Raw genomic sequence first — 20,885 nt, 5'->3', positions numbered from 1 at the left:
GGGCAGGCGGGAGAGCGGAGGAGGGCGGCCCTGCGCGGGCTGGGCCGAGGGGCGGGGGCGTCCCCGGGCCCTGGAGCGGCGCCCGGAACACCCCGTGCCGGAAGCGCATGTGACCGTGACTCCGCAGAAGTCGCGAAACAAAGGGCGGCTCAGCGGCTGCCGGCTCTCGGGCTGGCACGGCGGGTTCGGACTCCTGCCCCTGGCCGGGGCCCCGGCTCTGCCCCGACAGACCCTGCGCGCCCAGGCCGGGCGGGGAGGCTCCCGATCCTCCCGAGGCCCTGGGCGCCGGGGAGGGAGCAAGGGAGCCCCGGGGAGGTGGTGAGGGAGGGTGGCCCCGAGGGCAAGCGGTGAAATGCAAACACGAGGCTGGGTGGACGCTATGGGGTCCAGGCTGGGCTGAGAGCGTTGATGGTTGCTTTCACCACTGCCGGCTCTGGCAAGTTACCCTCTCCCGACCTTCATTCCTGTAACAGAGGTGAAGATAATCGTCCCTGCCAGTTATCCTATAGTTGGGAAGCTTGAGTGAAGCGGTCCATGCGGAAGGTGAGGACAGTGCAGGGCCTAATGGGCTGCACTCTGGCCCTTCTTTCCCAAATGAACATGTATGTGAATTCCAGTCAATGAACTGCCACTTTCAGTGTTCATACAGCAGGGATGTAATTTCTGGCCAGGGCACCAGGAGGAGGAGCAGGATGGGCAGCTGGCACAGTGCGGGGTGAGGGTGGGCACTGCTGTGCACCGTATGTGGGGAGGGGATTAGCAGCAGGGGGCTGTACCAGAGCAGGCGGATAGGGCCCCAAGACAGCCTCCCTCTGCTCTGTTAGCCAGCCCTGGCTCCCTCTAGGCGGTGGGTAGGAGTGGCCACTCTGCACTTTCCCCAGGCTGACTCAGGTAGGAACTCAGGGCTGGAGAAGGTGGGGGGCCACCTTGGGGGGGGCCTCAGGGTACATATGGAATTGATTGGAACCCTGCAGTTCTCCCCGCAACCCAGTACTAAACCAAACAATTAATGATTAGGACAATAGTGTCATAGACTCAGTGTTGGATGCACATTCCTGAGTTGTTTTACAGATGCTGTAACTGCCACCAGAGGAAGAATGCTAACTGTATGATGACCATATTGTAGCCATGACATAAGCTGCTCCATCTTGAGCAGTACTGAATCGATGGCTAGTACAATTCCAAGAACTGGCCTGAAGAGAACAGGATTAACATTAGTGCTCATAATAATCTATATCTTTGTGGGCATCAAAATGATTGTAGCTTGCTCTGCCCGTATATGTAAGCAGGCAAGTAAAATTGTCAGCAAAGAGATGCTACAAACCAGGCTGACATCTTCCATTTTGAGAATACTGTGCCCTCTGTCAGCATGAACAAGTTACAGAAGATAGACCGTCGCCCGTAGTCCCATAGAAATGGAATGATATTTGACAGTGGGGAATTGAAAGTAGCTCTTTTGTACCTTTCCTGTTTGCCCATTTCTGTTCCCCTCTAACCTTAAAAGAACCTAATTATAGGAATGAGATCACTAAGCAATTGAAACGAACTTCTCATCTCTCCTGAATGCACACCATGCCTTGTCTAATTTGTTGATTCTTTTTCTAAATTAAAAGAAGTAAGAATAAAGAATTAAGCAGTTAAAAAATGACTGTCTATCCGCAATTGCCCCCTTAGCAATCCTGCAGGCAGATCACGCAGGCAAGATCACACCTGAAGAGTCAGCCAGTCTGCACTCAATGGAGAATGATGCAGAACCCAACCTCCTGCCTCGATGATTCACTGAGATTCTTCCCCCTCGTTTTTCCCTTTACAAAATGTCATGGCTGAGCAGAATCTTTAGAGTTGGTCTCTGGACATGAATCCGCCTTCTCCCCAGATTGCCTGCTTTTCTGATTAAAGTACCTTTCCTTTCTACTGACGCTTGCCTCTCAAATTATTGGCTTTTGAGCGGCGAGCCGCAGAACCTGAGTTTGGTAATACATACAGTCAGGCTTCTGCATTCCCCACCAGATGTGCAGATTTGACTTCTCTGGAGGAGCCCCCCACCCTAGAGCCTGTTTTTACCGAGTCCTGAATTTACCTAGCCCTGAAGCCACGTGGCCTGTGGGAGGTGAAGTAGAGGCCACAGCACAGAGCTCGGGAGTTAGTGGCTCAACAGGGACTCTGCTTAGTCCCAGCTGGGGGACTGACTTTAAGGGGACTAGTCTCATTCCTTCCCTCCCTGGGGAAAAAAGAGAGGAGTAGTCCAGGCAGTGGGGACAGTCTGTGATAAGGGACCCAGAGGGCCAAAAAGTACATGGTCTGGAGAGCAACTCAGCCTCACTAGTGCCTCCTCAGACTGCAGGTCTGTGCTTACGTGTCCCCTTCTCCAGGAAGCCTTCCCGGCTGCCCCAGCCTGGGCTCAGGCACTTAACACATCTGAGAGCAATTGCTTTTTCACTCCAAAGGACCAACTGCTACAACTGCCCACTATTGTGTATCCAGGGCCTGGAATACAGTAGGTGCCAAATATTTCTTGAAAGAGTCACTGAATAGGTCAAGTCTACCCTGGATCCCTCTAAAACTCATAGTGTTCCTTGATCAGGGCTTCCTTTGTAAGAGAAAAATCTAACCCAGTGCTTTCCAATAGAACGTTCTGTGATGATAGGAACATTCTATATCTGCATTGTTCAGTACAGTAGCCATTAGCCACAAGAGCACTTGAAATGTGACTAGTGTGACCAGGGAACTGAATTTTTAACAATAATGTCATTAATTTTCAATTAATTTACATTCAAATAGCCACACATAGTCACGGCTATACTGTTGTTGTCTCTTGCCTTCCTGAGTGTGACGGACAGGGGTAAGAGAGAAAGCTGGAGAAGTTGGTGGAAGGGGGCTGGGTCCAGAGGACACCAGGAGGCCTCCGTTATGAGCGTGAGCACAGGGGAACCATTGAGGCTCTGAGCCGGAGTGGGTGCAGGAGGGATGGTATTTTGGGAGGATCGCTCTAGGTGTGAAGTGCTGAGTGGGTGAGAGGGCAACACAGAGGCAGGGGGAAGAGTTAGGAGCTGCAGATATTTCTGTGATGCAGAGAGAGATGACACCCCTTGTTTTTCACCATGCCAGTCACCCTCCAAACACCCCCTTTTCCATTTCCCCTCACCCAGCAGGCTAGACTCTAGACAATTCTAAGCAGGGTCACCGACTGGGGGATCAAGCCTTGGAGAAATGCCATTTGATGAAGAAACTCATGGATTACCCAGAGTGCTTTGCTGGCTCCAATGGCCTGGAAGGGCCTATAGGGCAGGCGGGAGCCAAGAAGGTGTACAGCTGGGAAGGGCCTGAAAATGTGGCCACCCCCAGACAAGACCACACCTGTGGGGCTCAGAATGCGCTCCATGCAACCGGCCAGCAAGCTTTTCACTTTGGTTTCTAAAGAGGCCGTCTGGGAATTCCCTGGTGGTCCAGTGGTTAGGACTTGGCGCTTTCACCGCCAGGGCCCAGGTTCGATCCCTGGTTGGGGAATTAAGGTCCCACAAGCTGCGTGGTGCGGCCAAAAATAAATGAATGAATAAATAAATAAAAACAAATAAGAGGTAGTCTGATCCCTGGGCAAAAACATGGGATCTGGGGGCCAAAGTCCCAACTTTGAATCCGGCTCAGTCACTGACTGCCCACGTGACTTTAACCTTGGTCTCCTCACTTTTAAAACAGGGTTAACCATACCTACTTCTTAGGGTTGTTGTGAGAATAAGAAATGCTATGCATATATATATGACATATACTTAGCCTAACACAGAGCCTAACGTGTAGTAGAGCTGAATGACTGGTACCTAATAACAGTCCTGACTGTGAATAGGCCAAGCCTGATTGTGGTCCTGCCTAACTCTAATTTCCCCAACACACACACATACATACACATGTGACCTCTAGGCATTGTTGGTACTGTAATTATTGTTCTCTCTGCCCACCTGGCTTTCCTACCCCCCTCCTCCTGGTAACACCCCCCACTTCCCCCACCACAGGACCAGGCCTGTGACCTAGGTCTGGCTGGGACCAAAGCAGGACCAATCAAAGCCTTCTCTGAGATGAAGATATTGATGCTGAGAGAGAGAAACCCTCTCTCCAAACCTGAGCTGGGCGGCAAATGGCCATCTTCCCTGCCATGTGGACAGAGCCTGTCTGCAGAAATCAGGCAACGACAAGGAGAAAAATTGTCTTGGAGACGTTGGGTCCTGTCCCAAGGTCCCGGCTTTTGCTACAGTGCCCCTCCCAGCTGTGTGAGCTAGAAATTTCCTTTTTGGTTTAAGCTAGTGGGGATATGGCTTCTGATATTTGTAAAGAAGAGTCCTGCCTGTTATAGACACTTGTGTCCTTAAGGTTTGGGACATCAAGGGATTTGTGTGAAGCACAGAGCAGTTAGTGGTCAAACCAGAATTCAGCCTGGTCTGGCTGGCTCTAGATCCACCATAAACTATACCACACGTTCCGCTCACCATTGACAAGTGCATACTATGTGCCAGACACAAAACTAGCATCCCTTTCCTTCTCCACACATACTGGAGGACTCTCCCTCCCCACCTTCACTCCCAGCCTCTAAGGATCATACCTCTCCACTAGGGTAAGGCCCAGCACACTCACTGTCTTTCCAGAATAATACTCCCAGATTTCTCCTCATGTGCCAAGGATATGAGAGGAGACAGCCGGCTACCTACCTACCTACCTGTGGTGGTAGCAGGGAGGACATCCTTGCCCTGGCCCAGGGCCCCCTGGCAGAGTTCCTGCCCTCACCACTCTGAGTGTCTGTGATTCTACTGCCCTTATGGCTTTAGTGACCATCTATGGGGATACTGAGGTCATTTAAAAAAAAAACAAAACTCCTTATTTATTTATTTGTTTGTTTGTTTGTTTATTTTCACTACACTGCGCTGCTTGCAGGATCTTAGTTCCCCGACCAGGGATCAAACCCGGGCCCCCTGCAGTGGAAGCGAGTCCTAACCACTGGACCGCCAGGGAATTCCCACTGAGGTCATTTCTGAAGTGTTTTTAATCTCAGTTGTCCCAGATGTTTCTTTACTGTGCAAATCTAGTTAAGGGGAGAGAGGGGCATTGGGCGCAGAAGGATTTCAGGAACGTAGTGTCCGAGTCTGGTCTTCAGACAGCCATGGACCACAATGCGGATGTCACCAGTCGGTGACACAAAAGGAGAAAAACAGCACCTGCGAAGTGAGCTCTTCCTGAAGCAAAATGATTCCATTTAATGGACCATCCTTTAAAGAGAAACCAAGTTCCTCCTTCTTTGGGGGATTAAATTATATTTTCTTTCAGTTCACTAGATTTTGCTGGGCCTCATCTTTAAAATGGGGTGGGAGGAGCAGGGTGGTTGGCCTAGGGAACCTCCAAGGGCTTATCCAGCTTAGATCGTCCGAGCTCTCCAGGGCCCGGGGCCATGTACGCACTGCCTGGGATCGTGTCTCTGTCACCGCCTGGCCTGCCTCCCCACTCCTCTCTATCTCCGCCCCGCTCCCCCCCGCGCAGCTCCCCGCCAGCCCCTCCCTGCTCAGCTCCACAAGGTTCGCCCTCCCGCTGAGCTCTCCTTGTGTTCCTTGGGGAGAAGCGCCCCGTCTGCAGTGCACTCGATTAAATGATAACCCAGGAGATACAGTTTATAAAAGGCAAACGTGGGTCTCGAGGAGCTGAACGTTTGTCCCGAGATAATGAGAGGATCAAGCCCAGCCTCCAAGCAGGCCTGGAAGTTAGAAGGACAGAAGGTCATTGCTGAGGAGCAAAAAATCAAGAACAAGCACCGATGCAGGGCTGAGTAGGGGGAAGACACCAAAGCAGACCAAGTTCTGGCTGAAGGCTGATGCCATAGACTCCTACGACACCTGAGCTGGGGAGCCGTCTTGTCCTGTGTCCTCGTGCTGTAGATGAGGAGATTAAGGCCCAGGGAGGGGAGAGGGGTCTGTGATTCGGGGGATGGGGGGGGGCAGGGGCAGGCACGTACATTTTTTTCTCTAGCGCTACCTCAGCTGGGGATAAGGCCTGGAGATAGAAAGGAACTGAGGGAGACAGACTTAGAAATCAAGTCCACAGGAGGCCAGAAGCGCTAAGTTAGGGCTGATCCAGGTCCCCCACAAGCCCTTATGTTCCTGCTCTGGCCCCTTCACAAGTCACCTTTCCTTTGCCCACAGCCCTCAGCTCAGCTCTCTGGACACCCCAGACATCAGCCCCAGATGGGCTTGGAGCAGGAGGCTGGTCAGAGAGCTGGAGAGTGAGGAGGGCTGATGGGGACCCTCCAGGGGACCCCTAAACTCCACAGGCCCTTATTGAGAAGCTCTGGGAATCGGGGAGATGAAGGGGAGCTGTCATTGCACTTACATTTAGAACAGACTCCTGGGACTTCCCTGGCGGTCCAGTGGGTAGGACTCTGTGCTTCCACTGCAGGGAGTACAGGTTCAATCCCTGGTCGGGGGAACTAAGATCCCACAAGCCAGGCGGTGTGGCCAAAAAAAAAAAAAAAAACCAGACTCCGCCCCCCCGCCCCCCAGTACACTTTTTCACCCCAAGAGAATCCAGGGACAGAAGAGGTGCCAGCAGCTCTCACAGATGCTTTAAATGCCAAACACTGGGGCTGGGCCTGGGGAGAACAACAGAACCAGGAGTCCCTCTGTGAAATTCCTGTCTCATTCTACCTGAGATGAATCATTAATAGATCAAGGGCGAGGTGGAAGGCCACATTGAAATACGTATATCCTGCCCTTGTCTGTAGCATCTGCTGCTGTTGGTAGAGGGTCATTTTTAACGTGGTGATGTCAGAGGCCAGAGAGGAACCAGCCCCAAAGTCCCCAAATCTACTTGGGAGATGCCACCAACTCCAGGAAGGCTTCCAGCAAGGAGACCTTGGGCAGGCAGGGTGAGCCCCTAGGGCCCTGAGTTGTGCCCGCCCTTGATCACATGGGCCGTTCTTGGCCCGGGAAGCTGGGAGCTGGGACAGCTGGGTGACCTGGAAGTGGAGGACCTGAGGAGACCCAGGCTACCTGTTCCTCCTTGTCACCCTCTCCCTGAGAGCAAAAGGCAAGGCCAGGAAGCTCCTGGGAGCCACCTGCCTAATTCCTAGGGCCTGGCTGCCAGCTCTGCAGCTGATGCAAGGCCAGGGGTGGGTGAGCTCAGCCTGTTCCTGGCACGTGGAGCTTCCTGTGCCCCACCCCTCCCTAGAAAACACACCCGTTCATTTCCCTCTGCTCTAGCCCTCCTAGGTCTCCAGCCCCCTTCTTCTGCAAGCAGAGCAGGGCCACCTAAGGATCTGGGAGCAGGCCCTGCCTGGGGCTAGGGTAGCGCTAAGCATTTCTGAGTCAGCCCTGCTCCCCTGCATGGGCGACCTGTGAACAGCGCTGGGACCCAGAGCCCTGCCTCCCATGGACCTGCCAGTGGGAAGAGAGGGCCTGGGCACCCCTTGGTCCTCAGGTTCTGTCCATGCCAGCCCACTTTGTCTCCAGACCTCCTGATCCCTTTATGGGTTTTTGGGTTTTTTTGGTTTTCTTTTTGGCCGCACCACGTGGCATGCGGAACTTCCCCGACCAGGGATCTAACCCCTGTCGCCTGCAGTGGAAGCGCGGAGTCTTAACCACTGGACCGCCAGGAAGTCCCTTATCCCTTTAGAAGGGTGGACTTTCCTCCTCCTGCTCTCACCTCTCACTTTCAGTGCCCAGGCCCACGGGAGGAACGCCAGGGCCCTGCCACCCTCTCAGGGACCCTCGAGGCGTCATCAGCTCAGGATGAGGATTCATTCAGCATCCATTTAGGATGAGCACCCATTTGCTACGAGCGTGGTGACAATAACCTGATGTGTAATCACCCAGCACGTAATAACGGATGACATGTATGCCTCCTTTTACAAAGTGCTTTCAGGATGAATTAGTGCCTCAAGGGATCCTGGTGACAATGCTGTGACACAGGAAGGCCTGAGATGAAGAAGCTGAGGCCTAGAGGGTTATGTGGCAGAACCAGGAGTCACGCCCACAGGGTCTCCCCACGTCCTCGTGCTGCCTTTGTCTGGTCACCCAGGCGTGCCCCCGAGCAGGAAGCAGGCTTGCTTGTCACTGGAGACCCAGTTTAGACAGAGGGACTTCTTTCAGGAGAAGGAGGAGGCTGGGAGAACAGGGCTTGTGGGTCTGGGGTAGAGGCACGTTGGGGCCAGGCTTGCCTGGGAAGGGCCTGGAGACCTCCCGGGAGGCTCTGAGGTCTGCGGGGAGGGGAGCACGGGAGTTGCAGCTCCTGTGCCTCAGCTGCTCACTCAGACCGAGGCTCACGGCCATGCTGACCTCGGGCACCTGCTGGGCTGGGGATGCTGGACCAGGCCCTCCAGGTTTGGCCCAGGAGCAGTGGCAGTGGCCATCTCCGGCTTCTCTGTTGATGCCAGGGTTGAATGAAGCTGTCCTCGTCATCTGCCCCATCCTACCTTGGCCTGCCCTCTCCCCTCAGCCATGCCTGACCTCCCTGGGTGGCCACACACACACATCTTCATGACCCTCCCCACCCTCCCGGCAGCTCTTGTTGCTGACACAACTTCCGAGGCCGATGCACTCAGGCTGCCCGGTTGGCGGGCGGTGAGCACACAGTGTCCTGTGCTGGAGGATACAGCCTGTGCCAACCGCACCTGCCTCTCCTGGACTCAGATCTGTGATGGACCAGGAGGGGAAGAGGGAGGAGGTGTGCCCTTCTCGTTGGAAGGCCTCAGCGATGAGACACTCGGCTCCAGGGGCCACCTGAGACCTGGCCTGCAGGGCTCTCCATTTGCCTGCTCTCCCATCCCTTCACCCACCCTTCATGGGCAGAGAAGGGGGCGCTAAAGGAGAAAACCACATGCAAAGCCAGCTCCTGGTTCTGCCCCAACCTTGAACCAATTCCTGGAACTGCGACAGTCACTTTCAAGTCTGAAGTATATTTATCTTTTATTAGATATTACAATCACATGGTATTACATTAAAACGGCATAAAGGGGTATAATCCAGAGAAAAACAAGTGTCCCTCCCACCCCTTTTACTCAGCTGCCTTGTTCTCCCCAGAAAAAAAGCAGTGTTACAAGTTCCTTATGTATCTTTCTGGAGATAGGCTAGATTACCCATTGGATTTTTGATTATAAGAGCTCACCCTGCAAGGTCACATCTTGCTGAACTTTTCTGCTTGGGATGAGGAAGGATCAATTCCCCTGCTTTTTTTTTTTTTTTAATTCATTTTTATTGGAGTATAGTTGTTGTATACAATGTTGTGTTAGTTTCTGCTGTAGGGCAAAGTGAATCAGTTATACATATACATATATCTACTTTCTTTTATTTTATTTTATTTTTATTTTTTTTCTTCTTTTATTTTAATTTTATTTATTTATTTATTTATTTATTTGGCTTGTGGGATCTTAGTTCCCTGACCAGGGATTGAACCTGGGCCATGGCAGTGAAAGCATCGAGTCCTAACCACTGGACCACCAGGGAATTCCCCTCCACTGTTTTTTAGATTCTGTTCCCAGATAGGTCATTACAGAGTATGTCAACTCCTCTGCTTTGAACAGTCCTTGAGAACAAGACGGGAGGTGACCAGAGGGAAACTGCCACAGGGACTCACTTTTCAGCTCTGTCTCCCCTTCCGCACCCTCCACCTGTACGTCGTGGATGCCCAAGGCAGAGGTGAAGAAGGGCAGATGGCCTTGGCCTTGTTTCTTAGAGAGGGAAGCTGAGAAGTCCAGATGCTAAGGAGACTCCAGGTCATGCAGCAAATCCGGGGCACCCCAGTTTTCCTCTACCATCACCCCACCTCCCTAACATCTTCCCTTTGTCTTGCAAGCAACCTTGAGTTCCTGAATATCTCATTGTCACAACTAGACCATGGACGTCCCAAGGGCAGGGGCAAAGACTCTTCTTCTTCTGCCCCTCCAGGCTGGACTCCAAGCTGGGCCCTGCGTGCTCTCAGCAGCAGCCAACAATGTCACCTGCATCAAGTGAGAGAGGCAGAGGGTGTGCTGTTTCTGCAGGGGCACCCCAAGGCCATGAAGTCTGCACCTGGACACACACACACCCCTGCCCACCACACTCCCTGCCCCACAGGCCCCGGGCCTCATGACTTTTCTCTTACACAGTTGGCTCAGTTAATGCCCCTGCTTACAAGGCCAAGGCCATGGGCTGCCTCCCCAGGGGTGGAATCATCCTGAGACAAAATGTTCTGTTCCTTGCCCATGAACTGTACAGAGTGTTACAGATTACAACTGGAGGACAAAAAGAGACTGTCCCTCCGTGAAATGCACTGCACATTTCTCCTGCCGGAGACAGGTGACTTCCTTTGTGATCATCTCTCCCAGTTCCTCCTCACCCCACCCCTGTGATGCTTGGGCTTTCTCTGGGATGAGCCCTGGCCCATCCTCCCGTCTGTCTTTCATGTAAAGGCTCACTTTGGTAAAGCAGGTCTCTCCCGAAAGGTCACAGAGTGCCCAGAGGGATTCAGTGCTCAGAAAGCAGGGTAATAAGAAGGGACAGTGGCTTCAGAAGCTGTGCCTGTTTAGTGATGCCTGTTTAGTGATGCAGCAGGAACAAGGGGAGACTTTATTTACTTCAGAGAACAGACAGTATCTGCCATGGCTATTCTGTGAACTCGGGCTCAGCCCTAGGGTGGATGTGAGGACGCCAAGGAGTGAGGGACTCCTGGGAGGGGGGTGGTGGCAGACAGGCCTGTGGACCAGAGGGGCTGCTGACTTAAAAGGATTGGAAGGCCGTGCTGCTGGAGGGAGATAGACAGGTGGAGGTAAGGGGGCTGGAATCAGAGAGGGGATTCCTAATCATGGGCGAGGAAATGGTGAATCCAAGGTATGGCAGGTCAGGGGTCACAAAGAAGGAATCTGGAGGCTCTACCTAAAAATCAGTGTACTCACGAAAGGACTCATCTGCTCCGAGAACTGGCTCCCCTTCCTGCTTCCTCATTCTAGCTTAAGGCGTCACCATCCCGATGGGCCGGGGTACTTGGTGTGGGCCCAGATCTCACCTGATTCTCACCAGGCTCCCCAGGGACCAAAGCTCTATCGTGGGATCTCAGGTCCCAGCTGCCTTCCTGGAATTCCAACCGTGGCCTCCAGCCAAGCCTGCTCTCCACCACCCTCCAGCGCCTCCCTCTCTCTGGATTTCCATCACACTGGCTGTGGGAGGTCTGGGGGAACCTGGCTGGGAGTAAGGGATGACTGCTGAATTAAATGGAATGGAATCGGTGTGTTCAACCACTGACCATTAAAAATGGTGGCCTTTCTTTCATGTAGCCGTAATGACACCACTCCTCCGAGAAACTGTTTACAAGGTGCTAGCAGGATCACCCACGTAAATAGTAGGCCTTTGTCAATAATATGAGCAACAGCAGGAGTTCCCTGGTGGCCTAGTGGTTAGGATTCCGGGCTTTCACTGCCGTGATCCGGGTTCAATCCCTGGTCGGGGAACTGAGGTCCCCGCAAGCCGTGCGGTGCGGCCAAAACCAAAACCAAACACAAAACATGAGCAACAGCATCGCAAGGGTTCATGGCTACTGAACACACTCACTTGGCCTCCGGGCCTTCACTCTTTCATGGTTTCCCATCTGTATCACTGGCCCCTCCTCCTCTGTATATTTTTCTGGTTCCTGTTCACCTTCCTGACATCTAAACATTTGGAGGGCCCAGGACTCAGTTCTTCTATCCATCTCTGTCCTTATTCACACCCAGATGACCTCATCCAGAGATTTAAGGTTCATCCCTCTATGCTGACAGCTCCTAAATTTATATCTTTAGCCCTGGCCTGTCCCTTGAACTCTAGGCTTGAACACCCAACTGCCTACTCAAGACCTTGACCTGGACGTCATAGACATGACCATGACAGACGTGGCCAACATACTCTCCAAAACCAAACCTTTATTCCCCACCGAACCTGCTCCTGCCACAGCCTTCTCTAGCTCAGAAAATGGCTACATGGCGCCTTCATTCTTCTTGTGCTCAGACCAAAACCAGTTTAAGACTTGATGTTTTGTTTTTTTTTTTAACAGATAATATCAGTCTTTATTTATTTATTTGTTTATTTTTGGCTGTGTTGGGTCTTCGTTTCTGTGCGAGGGCTTTCTCTAGTTGCGGCGAGCAGGGGCCACTCTTCATCGCGGTGCGCGGGCCTCTCACTGTCGTGGCGGCCTCTCTTGTTGCGGAGCACAGGCTCCAGACGCACAGGCTCAGTACTTGTGGCTCACAGGCCCAGTTACTCCGCGGCATGTGGGATCTTCCCAGACCAGGGCTCGAACCCGTGTCCCCTGCATTGGCAGGCAGATTCTCAACCACTGCGCCACCAGGGAAGCCCAAGACTTGATGCGTTTCTTTTACTCACACTCCCCAGTCAATATATCAGCAAATCCCCCTGGCTCTACCTCCAAAATACATCCTCTTGCCCCTGCCGCCATATTCCTACCCACTGATGTCTTGACCACGGCCTACCAGGCCCCATGTCATCTGGCTCACTGCCACCCCCCTGGTTTCATCTCCTGCCCCTCCCCCTCTCTGCTCGTGCCACGCTGACCTTCTTGCTGCTCCTCAGACACCCCAGCCTGCTCCTGCCCTGAGGCCTTTGCACTGCTGTCCTTTTGGCCTGGAATTCTCTCGCCGCGGCACTCACAGAGCTGGCTCTCTCATTTCCTTCTGGTCTCTGCTCAGATGTCACCTCCTCAGTGAGCCCTCCCGGACCACCTGAATTAAGATGGCCAACTCTCCCACAGTCCACACTTTAGATCCCTCCTTTTCGTATTTTTTTTTTATAGCACTTATCACCACTTGGCATATCGTGTACGTATGTGTGTACACATATAAAAATAAAATATTACGTATTTCTTGGTTGTTTATTACCCGCCTCTCTCCTCTAGAATATAAAACTCCATGAAGGAGGAGAATTTGAACTGTATACTGCCAGACTCCAGCATCTAGAACAGTGCCTGGCACAAGAGTTCCACAGTTATTAAAGTTGTTGAATGAATCAGGCTTAGAGAGGGTAAATTAGTTACCCAAGGTTAACTAGCAAACGTAGAGACTAAGAGTGTTAAATAATTTGCCCAAGGTCACAGAGTAGGGGGTGGGGCAAGGCTGGGTCTCGAGTCCAAGTCTGAATTAACCAAAACATGTAACTACTGAACTTTCTACCAAGGCCAATCACCCGGGTTCATCCAACCACCACCTTCCTGAACAGTATCCTGCCCTTCAGCCTCTCCCTAGCTTCAATCCATTCTTTAGAAAACGTAATAAAGCTTATGTTCTTTGTATAATTATAGCATAATACATGCCCAGCCTAGAAAATAGGAAAATATTTTTTAAAAGTAGAAAAAAAAAAGGTACCAATTGTCCAGAATCCAGAGACCACGTGGTTGCTATGTTGCTACTTTTTCCCAGTCTTTTCTAGGACATTTGTGCATAACAGAAATCATAATTAACATTGGGGCCACTCATCACAAAGCCCTGGTTCTAAGCCCAACATAAAAGAAGTGAAGGCACGTAATAGGCATAGAAAGAGAGGCAGGCTTTGGATAGAAGACACAAAGACAGGAGGTCTCCCCCGGAACCCTGGGGAAAGTGAGAGGTAGAGTCAGGTGGGAGGAAGGTGTGGAGAGCTATGAACAATAGCTGAGGCTGCAGAATTTGGGCTCATCAAAGGAAACCTCCAAGACTCCTGTGTGTGGAGTGGGGATACTGGAGGTAAGGAAACCCTTTACGGATAAAGGGTTCTTTCTTTTTTTTTTTTTTTAAACATCCTTATTGGAGTATAATTGCTTTACAATGGTGTGTTAGTTTCTGCTTTATAACAAAGTGAATCAGCTATACATATACATATATCCCCATATCTCCTCCCTCTTGCGTCTCCCTCCCATCCTCCCTATCCCACTCCTCTAGGTGGTCACAAAACACTGAGCTGATCTCCCTGTGCTATGCGGCTGCTTCCCACTAGCTATTTTACATTTGGCAGTGTATATAGGTCCATGCCACTCTCTCACTTCATCCCATCTTACCCTTCCCCCTCCCCGTGTCCTCAAGTCCATTCTCTACATCTGCATCTTTATTCTTTTCCTGCCCATAGGTTCATCAGAACCTTTTTTTTTTTTTTAGATTCCATATATATGTGTTAGCATACCGTATTTGTTTTTCTCTTTCTGACTTACTTCATGCTGTATGACAGACTCTAGGTCCATCCACCTCACTACAAATAACTCAATTTCGTTTCTTTTTATGGCTGAGTAATATTCCATTGTATATATGTGCCACATCTTCTTGGATAAAGGGTTCTTATCAGAGATAATTCAGAGCAGAGGCAATCGAACTGAATGTGGAAGTCATAAGAAAGGGAGGAGTCAGGGATCACTCCCAAGGTGAGTGGCTGAGTGGGTAAAAAGTGGTGGTTTTCTCGAGACTCAGAAAGAGGGAAGGGGACCTGGTGGATGTAAATTCGGATGCTGAGAATTGGCAGGGAGCAGTTCTACCAGCTGCAAGATCCTAAGAGGGATGGTAAACACAGAAGTTTCCCTGAGAAGGGGAGACTGGCGAGAGTAACAAAAGGTGCAGAAGTGAGCAAGACGCTCTCAGGCCAAGACCCTCCAAAGACACTGCCCACCAGACCGGACTTGCACTCCCTCACCTGGTCTGAAGGGCCCACCACACTCCAGGCCTACTTGCCTCCTCCTGCCTTCCTTCTGCCTCTGCTCAGGAAGACCCTCCACTCCCGATGGACCAGCACTTTCTCCAGCACTAACTGTCCGGCCACACCACTTAGCTCACCCCTGTGTGCTGGATTGCAATCTTCTCTGATGGGCTCCTGTGTCTCGCTCCCCAGCTGCACTCAGCTCCGGGGCCTCCTCGCCATGTGTGCCTGGAACCATAGCCACGGGCACCCAGCAGAACCTCCACAAACGCCCCTCAGCTTGACTTCCCTCTTCCCCTCTTCTCCCACCATCCAATCCCCGACTTGGTCAATTTCACTCCCAGCCGGTGGCCAAGCTTGACCCAGAGAGTTGCATGTAACCTTCGGATATTTGTGTCAAGCATTGTTGATTGGCATTGACTTAGCCACGTAAGGCTGGTTTCTCCTCCAACAACCGCTCAGGCCAGCGAATCCCTGGCGGGTTGGGCGGGGGGGGTGGTTCCTGTTAAAATGCTGATTCTGGTTTGGTGGCCTGGGTGGGCCCAAGATCCTGTGTTTCTAACAAGCCCCCAGGTGATACTGATGGAGTATACTTTGAGTAACAAGGACCTGGGTGCCTTTGGGTCGTCAGTTTAATCCCTCTGGCTCCAGTTTTCTCATCCACCAAATAGGGCTCTGACCACTTCACTGGGTTACCACAGGGTCAAATGAGTTAGTGTTTGTGAAAATAAAACAAAAACCAGAGGTACGGAACAAATGTCAGATGTCACCATCATGTCTTGCCGCCAGGATGAATGTGATAAAACCCATAAAAGGCCTCAGCAGGTGTGCAGTGGATGTTGGTTGCTCCTTCTCCAGAGGCTGCAATGCATAATGGTCTGATGCCAGGCAGAGAGATCAGATCATTCCCAAATTTCAGGCAAGTAAGGAATCCCTCTGAGCTGGGGTGTGGTCAGGAGGATGGAAAGGAGGGAATCGATAGGTGTACATGGTTCCTTCCACGAGCCCAGGGCCACAACACAGCTGAGAAAATGCAGGCCCGGGCCTCTCCAAGGGGAACCCACCCCTGACCCCCCAAAGCAAACTCCATCCCTATAAGCCAGTGAGAGGTCCCATGCTCTGTCCTATGAGCCCCTCCAACTCAGCTCCCAGGTCGGCTCTTGGCTCATGACCAATTCTTATGCTTGCCCTGCTGGTTGACTCCTCTTACCCTGGTGATCTGACATAGACCTTGACCACATCTCTGCCTCCTCCCATCTCCCCTGCCCTCATCCCCTTGTCCCCCGCCCTGTCACACACCACTTTTATTTATTTATTATTTATTTTTGGTTGCATTGGGTCTTTGTTGCTGCTCGCGGGCTTTCTCTAGTTGCGGCGAGCGGCAGCTACTCTTCATTGTGGTGTGTGGGCTTCTCATTGCGGTGGCTTCTCTTGTTGTGGAGTGCGGGTTCTAGGTGCGTGGGCTTCAGCAGTTGTGGCTCGTGGGCTCTAGAGCGCAGGCTCAGTAGTTGTGGTGCATGGGCTTAGTTGCTCCGCGGCACGTGGGATCTTCCCAGACCAGGGATCGAACCCGTGTCCCCTGCATTGGCAGGCGGGTTTTTAACCACTGTGCCACCAGGGAAGCACCACACACCACTTTTGATGTTTGCAACGGACTTCTATACCGATGCCAGCCTATTCCAGGTGGGGACCCATTCTGCCTGGTCTGTGTGACAGGTCACCTACCCACTGCCGTCTCACAGCCGTTTACAATGTGATGAGTGTGAAAGCCATTAGCAGCAGCCGGTGACTCCGCTGTGGGGACTAACTGTGCCAAGGGAGAGGCAGGAGTGGAAAATAGATCCTAGGTTTCAAGCCTGGAATAACGATGAGGTCAGTTTGGAGCGTTGAACTTTGGGGCCAGCATTGGTCTGACAGCAACGTGGAACTTTCCCTCAGGCAGGTGGATGTGTGGATCTAGAGTCACCAGAAAGGTCAGGTGGGGCTGGCGGCTTTGGAGGCAACCACATAGATGCAATGGCTGAATCTGTGTAGAGAGAAAAGAGCAGAAGACTGAAGATTAGACATCTGGAAACATCTCTGTCCGCCCATGAAGCAAAATAATTCTCAGGAGGGAATTCCCTGGCGGTCCAGTGGTTAGGACTCCATGCTCCCAGCGTAGGGGGCACGGGTTCGCTCCCTGGTCAGGGAACTAAGATCCCACAAGCCTCGTGGCGTGGCCAAATAATAATAATAATAATAATAATTCTCAGGAGAAGGAATCACTCTAGCCAGATACTCAGATCCCCAGATCCCCAGTGGCTTCCTTGCTGGCCTATCATGGGGTGGGGTGTAGGGCGGCTGGCCAGGAGTGCAGCTAGGCTGGGCCTCACTTTCATAATGGGTCTCAAATTTAGACTCTTGACGTTATTTCCAAATAGGATTATATATACCGTCACAGAGAGGCCCTGAGGGAAATGGAAAAAAAGACATTTATCAGATTTAAATGTGTGGCTTACTGACTGGCCTTGCTGCACAATGGATTCATATTTCATTAAGATTCTGTGAATCCTACAATTGTATTTTATTGTATCTTTTATGTTAAAGTATTAGTTACAGGTGAACATTTAAAATATACCATAATTTGGTAACTCTAACCTGGCATTCTTTATTGTGTGACAAAGGATCTCCCTAATTTGAAGTAGGCAGGACTGTTTTGGCTGCTGTTTCTGACCCGAATAGCCAGAAGTCCAGCTCCTGGCCTTCAGGGGCTTTACTGTCCAGACTGAGTTACCAGCTGATGCCTTCAGCTCCTTTAACTCCACCTGCCACCTCAACCTTAAATTACCCTTAAATTAAAAAAAAAATGATTCGAAAGAGCTTTACTTTTTAAAATTTAGCTTACTAACTGTGCTTGTGCTCTGTCCTTCAACACTTCCCCAATTTTCTGCTCCTCGGTAAGGAAAGCATGCTTGATCCCGTCAGACTTGAAACCACTGTAAGCCCTGCTGACATACTTTTTCATTTTAGGCAACCTCATAAGAAGTTTAGGTCTCACAGCACAAACTTCTCGAAGTCAGCCTGGGCACATGCCACTTGCAGATTTGGTGCTTTCCTAACCTTCTTGGTATAAAGGTAAACAATTCTATTACCAGGAGTAATAGTTTTGTAGGATAGCCTAGGATGATATGTCAAATGCCAGACCCTTCTAAATACCTCTAGACACTGTCTCCAGAAAAAAAAAAAATTATTTTTAATTGTGGTAAAATACATGTAACATAAAATTTACCATCTTAGCCATTTTTAAAGCGTACACTTCCGTAGTGTTAAGTTCATTCACATTGTTATGCAAACTAATTTCCGGAACTCTTTTCATCTTGCAAAACTGAAATTCAGTACCCATTGAACAACAGCTCCCCTTTCTCCCCTCCCCCCAGTCCCTGGCAACCACCATTCTTCTCTGTCTCTGTGAATTTGACTACTCCAGGAACCTCATATAAATGGAATCATACATTTGTGTGACTGGCTTATGTCACTTAGCATAATGTCTTCAGGATTCATCCATGTTGTAGCGTGTGTCAGAATTTCCTTCCATTGTAAGGCTGAGTAACATTCCATTTTGTTTATCCATTCATCCATCAGCGGACACTTGGGTTGCTTCCACCTTTGGACTATTGTGAACAATGCTGCTATGAACATGGATGCACAAATATCTCTTCAAGACTCTGCTTTCAATTCTTTTGGATGTATACCCAGAAGTGGAATTGCTGTATCATATGCTACTTCTATTTTAAATAATTTGAGGAACCACATTTTAAATAATTTGAGGAACCACATACTGCTTTTTATAGTGGATGCACTATTTTATATTCCCATCAACAGCGTACAGGGATTCCAATTTCTCCACACCCTCAACGACACTTACTTTGTTTTGTTTTATTTAATTTTAATATTTATTTATTTATTTATTTTTGGCCATACTGCGAGGCATGTGGGATCTTAGTTCCCTGACCAGGGATCAAACACGGGATCTCGACAATGAAAGTGTGGAGCCCTAACCACTGGACCACCAGGGAGTTCCTGTTTTGTTTTGTTTTAATAGTAGCCATCCTAATGGCTATGAAGTGGTATCTCACTGTGGTTTTGATCTGCATTTCCCTAATCACATCCACAGTGATATTGAGCATCTTGTCATGTGTTTATTGGCCATTTGTATATCGCCTTTGAAGAAATGGTTTATTCAAGTCCCAGGTCCATTTTTTAATGGAGTTGTTTGTTCTATTTTTTTGTTGTTAAATTGTAGTTTTTTGGTTTTTTTTAATTTTTGAATTTAATTTTATTTTATTTTTATATAGCAGGTTCTTATTAGTCATCAATTTTATACACATCAGTGTATACGTATCAATCCCAATCGCCCAATTCATCACACCACCACCCGACCCCCCACCGCTTTCCCCGCTTGGTGTCTATACGTTTGTTCTCTACATCTGTGTCTCATTTTCTGCCCTGCAAACCAGTTCATCTGTACCATTTTTCTAGGTTCCACATATATGCATTAATATACGATATTTGTTTTTCTCTTTCTGACTTCCTTCACTCTGTATGACAGTCTCCAGATCCATCCACGTCTCTACAAATGACCCAATTTCGTTCCTTTTCATGGCTGAGTAATATTCCATTGTAAATATGTACCACATCTTCTTTATCCATTCGTCTGTTGATGGACATTTAGGTTGCTTCCATGACCTGGTTATTGTAAATAGTGCTGCAATGAACATTGGGGTGCATGTGTCTTTTTGAATTATGGTTTTGTCTGGGTATATGCCCAGTAGTGGGATTGCTGGATCATATGGTAATTCTATTTTTAGTTTTTAAAGGAACCTCCATACTGTTCTCCATAGTGGTTGTATCAATTTACATTCCCACCAACAGTGCAAGAGGGTTCCCTTTTCTCCACACCCTCTCCAGCATTTATTGTTTGTAGATTTTCTGATGATGCCCATTCTAACTGGTGTGAGGTGATACCTCATTGTAGTTTTGATTTGCATTTCTCTAATAATTAGTGATGTTGAGCAGCTTTTCATGTGCCTCTTGGCCATCTGTATGTCTTCTTTGGAGAAATGTCTATTTAGGTCTTCTGCCCATTTTTGGATTGGGTTGTTTGTTTTTCTAATATTGAGCTGCATGAGCTGTTTATATACTTTGGAGATTAATCCTTTGTCCATTGATTCGTTTGCAAATATTTTCTCCCATTCTGAGGGTTGTCTTTTCGTCTCGTTTATGGTGTCCTTTGCTGTGCAAAAGCTTTGAAGTTTCATTAGGCCCCATTTGTTTATTTTTGTTTTTATTTCCATTACTCTAGGAGGTGGATCAAAAAAGATCTTGCTGTGATTTATGTCAAAGAGTGCTCTTCCTATGTTTTCCTCTAAGAGTTTTATAGTGTCCGGTTTTACATTTAGGTCTCGAATCCATTTTGAGTTTATTTTTGTGTATGGTGTTAGGGAGTGTTCTAATTTCATTCTTTTACATGTAGCTGTCCAGTTTTCCCAGCACCACTTACTGAAGAGACTGTCTTTTCTCCATTGTATATCCTTGCCTCCTTTGTCATAGATTAGTTGACCATAGGTGCGTGGGCTTATCTCTGGGCTTTCTATCTTGTTCCATTGATCTATGTTTCTGTTTTTGTGCCAGTACCTTATTGTCCTGATTACTGTAGCTTTATAGTATAGCCTGAAGTCAGGGAGTCTGATTCCTCCAGCTCTGTTTTTTTTCCTTAAGACTGCTTTGGCTATTCGGGGTCTTTTGTGTCTCCATACAAATTTTAAGATGTTTTGTTCTAGTTCCGTAAAAAATGCCATTGGTAGTTTGATAGGGATTGCATTGAATCTGTAGATTGCTTTGGGTAGCATAGTCATTTTCACAATATTGATTCTTCCAATCCAAAAACATGGTATATCTCTCCATCTGTTGGTATCATCTTTCTTTCCTCAGTGTCTTATAGTTTTCTGCATACAGGTCTTTTGTCTCCCTAGGTAGGTTTATTCCTAGGTATTTTATTCTTTTTGTTGCAATGGTAAATGGGAGTGTTTCCTTAATTTCTCTTTCAGATTTTTCATCATTAGTGTACAGGAATGCAAGAGATTTCTGTGCATTAATTTTGTATCCTGCAACTTTACTAAATTCATTGATTAGCTCTAGTAGTTTTCTGGTGGCATGTTTAGGATTCTCTATGTATAGTATCATGTCATCTGCAAACAG

At 49.3% G+C, this 20,885-nt stretch overlaps 1 long non-coding RNA gene across 2 annotated transcripts in view; it reads right to left on the bottom strand.

The window, feature by feature from the left end:
• Window positions 1–12,764: 12,764 nt before the first annotated feature.
• Window positions 12,765–20,885, bottom strand: part of LOC309612244 — a 71,232-nt gene continuing 63,111 nt past the window's right edge. For both annotated transcript variants that reach the window (XR_014235069.1, XR_014235070.1), the window contains one exon: window positions 12,765–16,674. This is a non-coding gene — a long non-coding RNA (uncharacterized lncRNA). The remainder of the gene's footprint in view (window positions 16,675–20,885) is intronic.

The sequence above is a fragment of the Balaenoptera borealis genome (genome assembly GCF_965194805.1).
Source record: "Balaenoptera borealis genome assembly, chromosome: 15".
In the NCBI taxonomy this organism is placed as follows: Eukaryota; Metazoa; Chordata; class Mammalia; order Artiodactyla; family Balaenopteridae; genus Balaenoptera; species Balaenoptera borealis.
The sequence above is the reverse complement of the archived record's forward strand: the minus strand, read 5'-3'. Positions and strand labels throughout refer to the sequence as shown.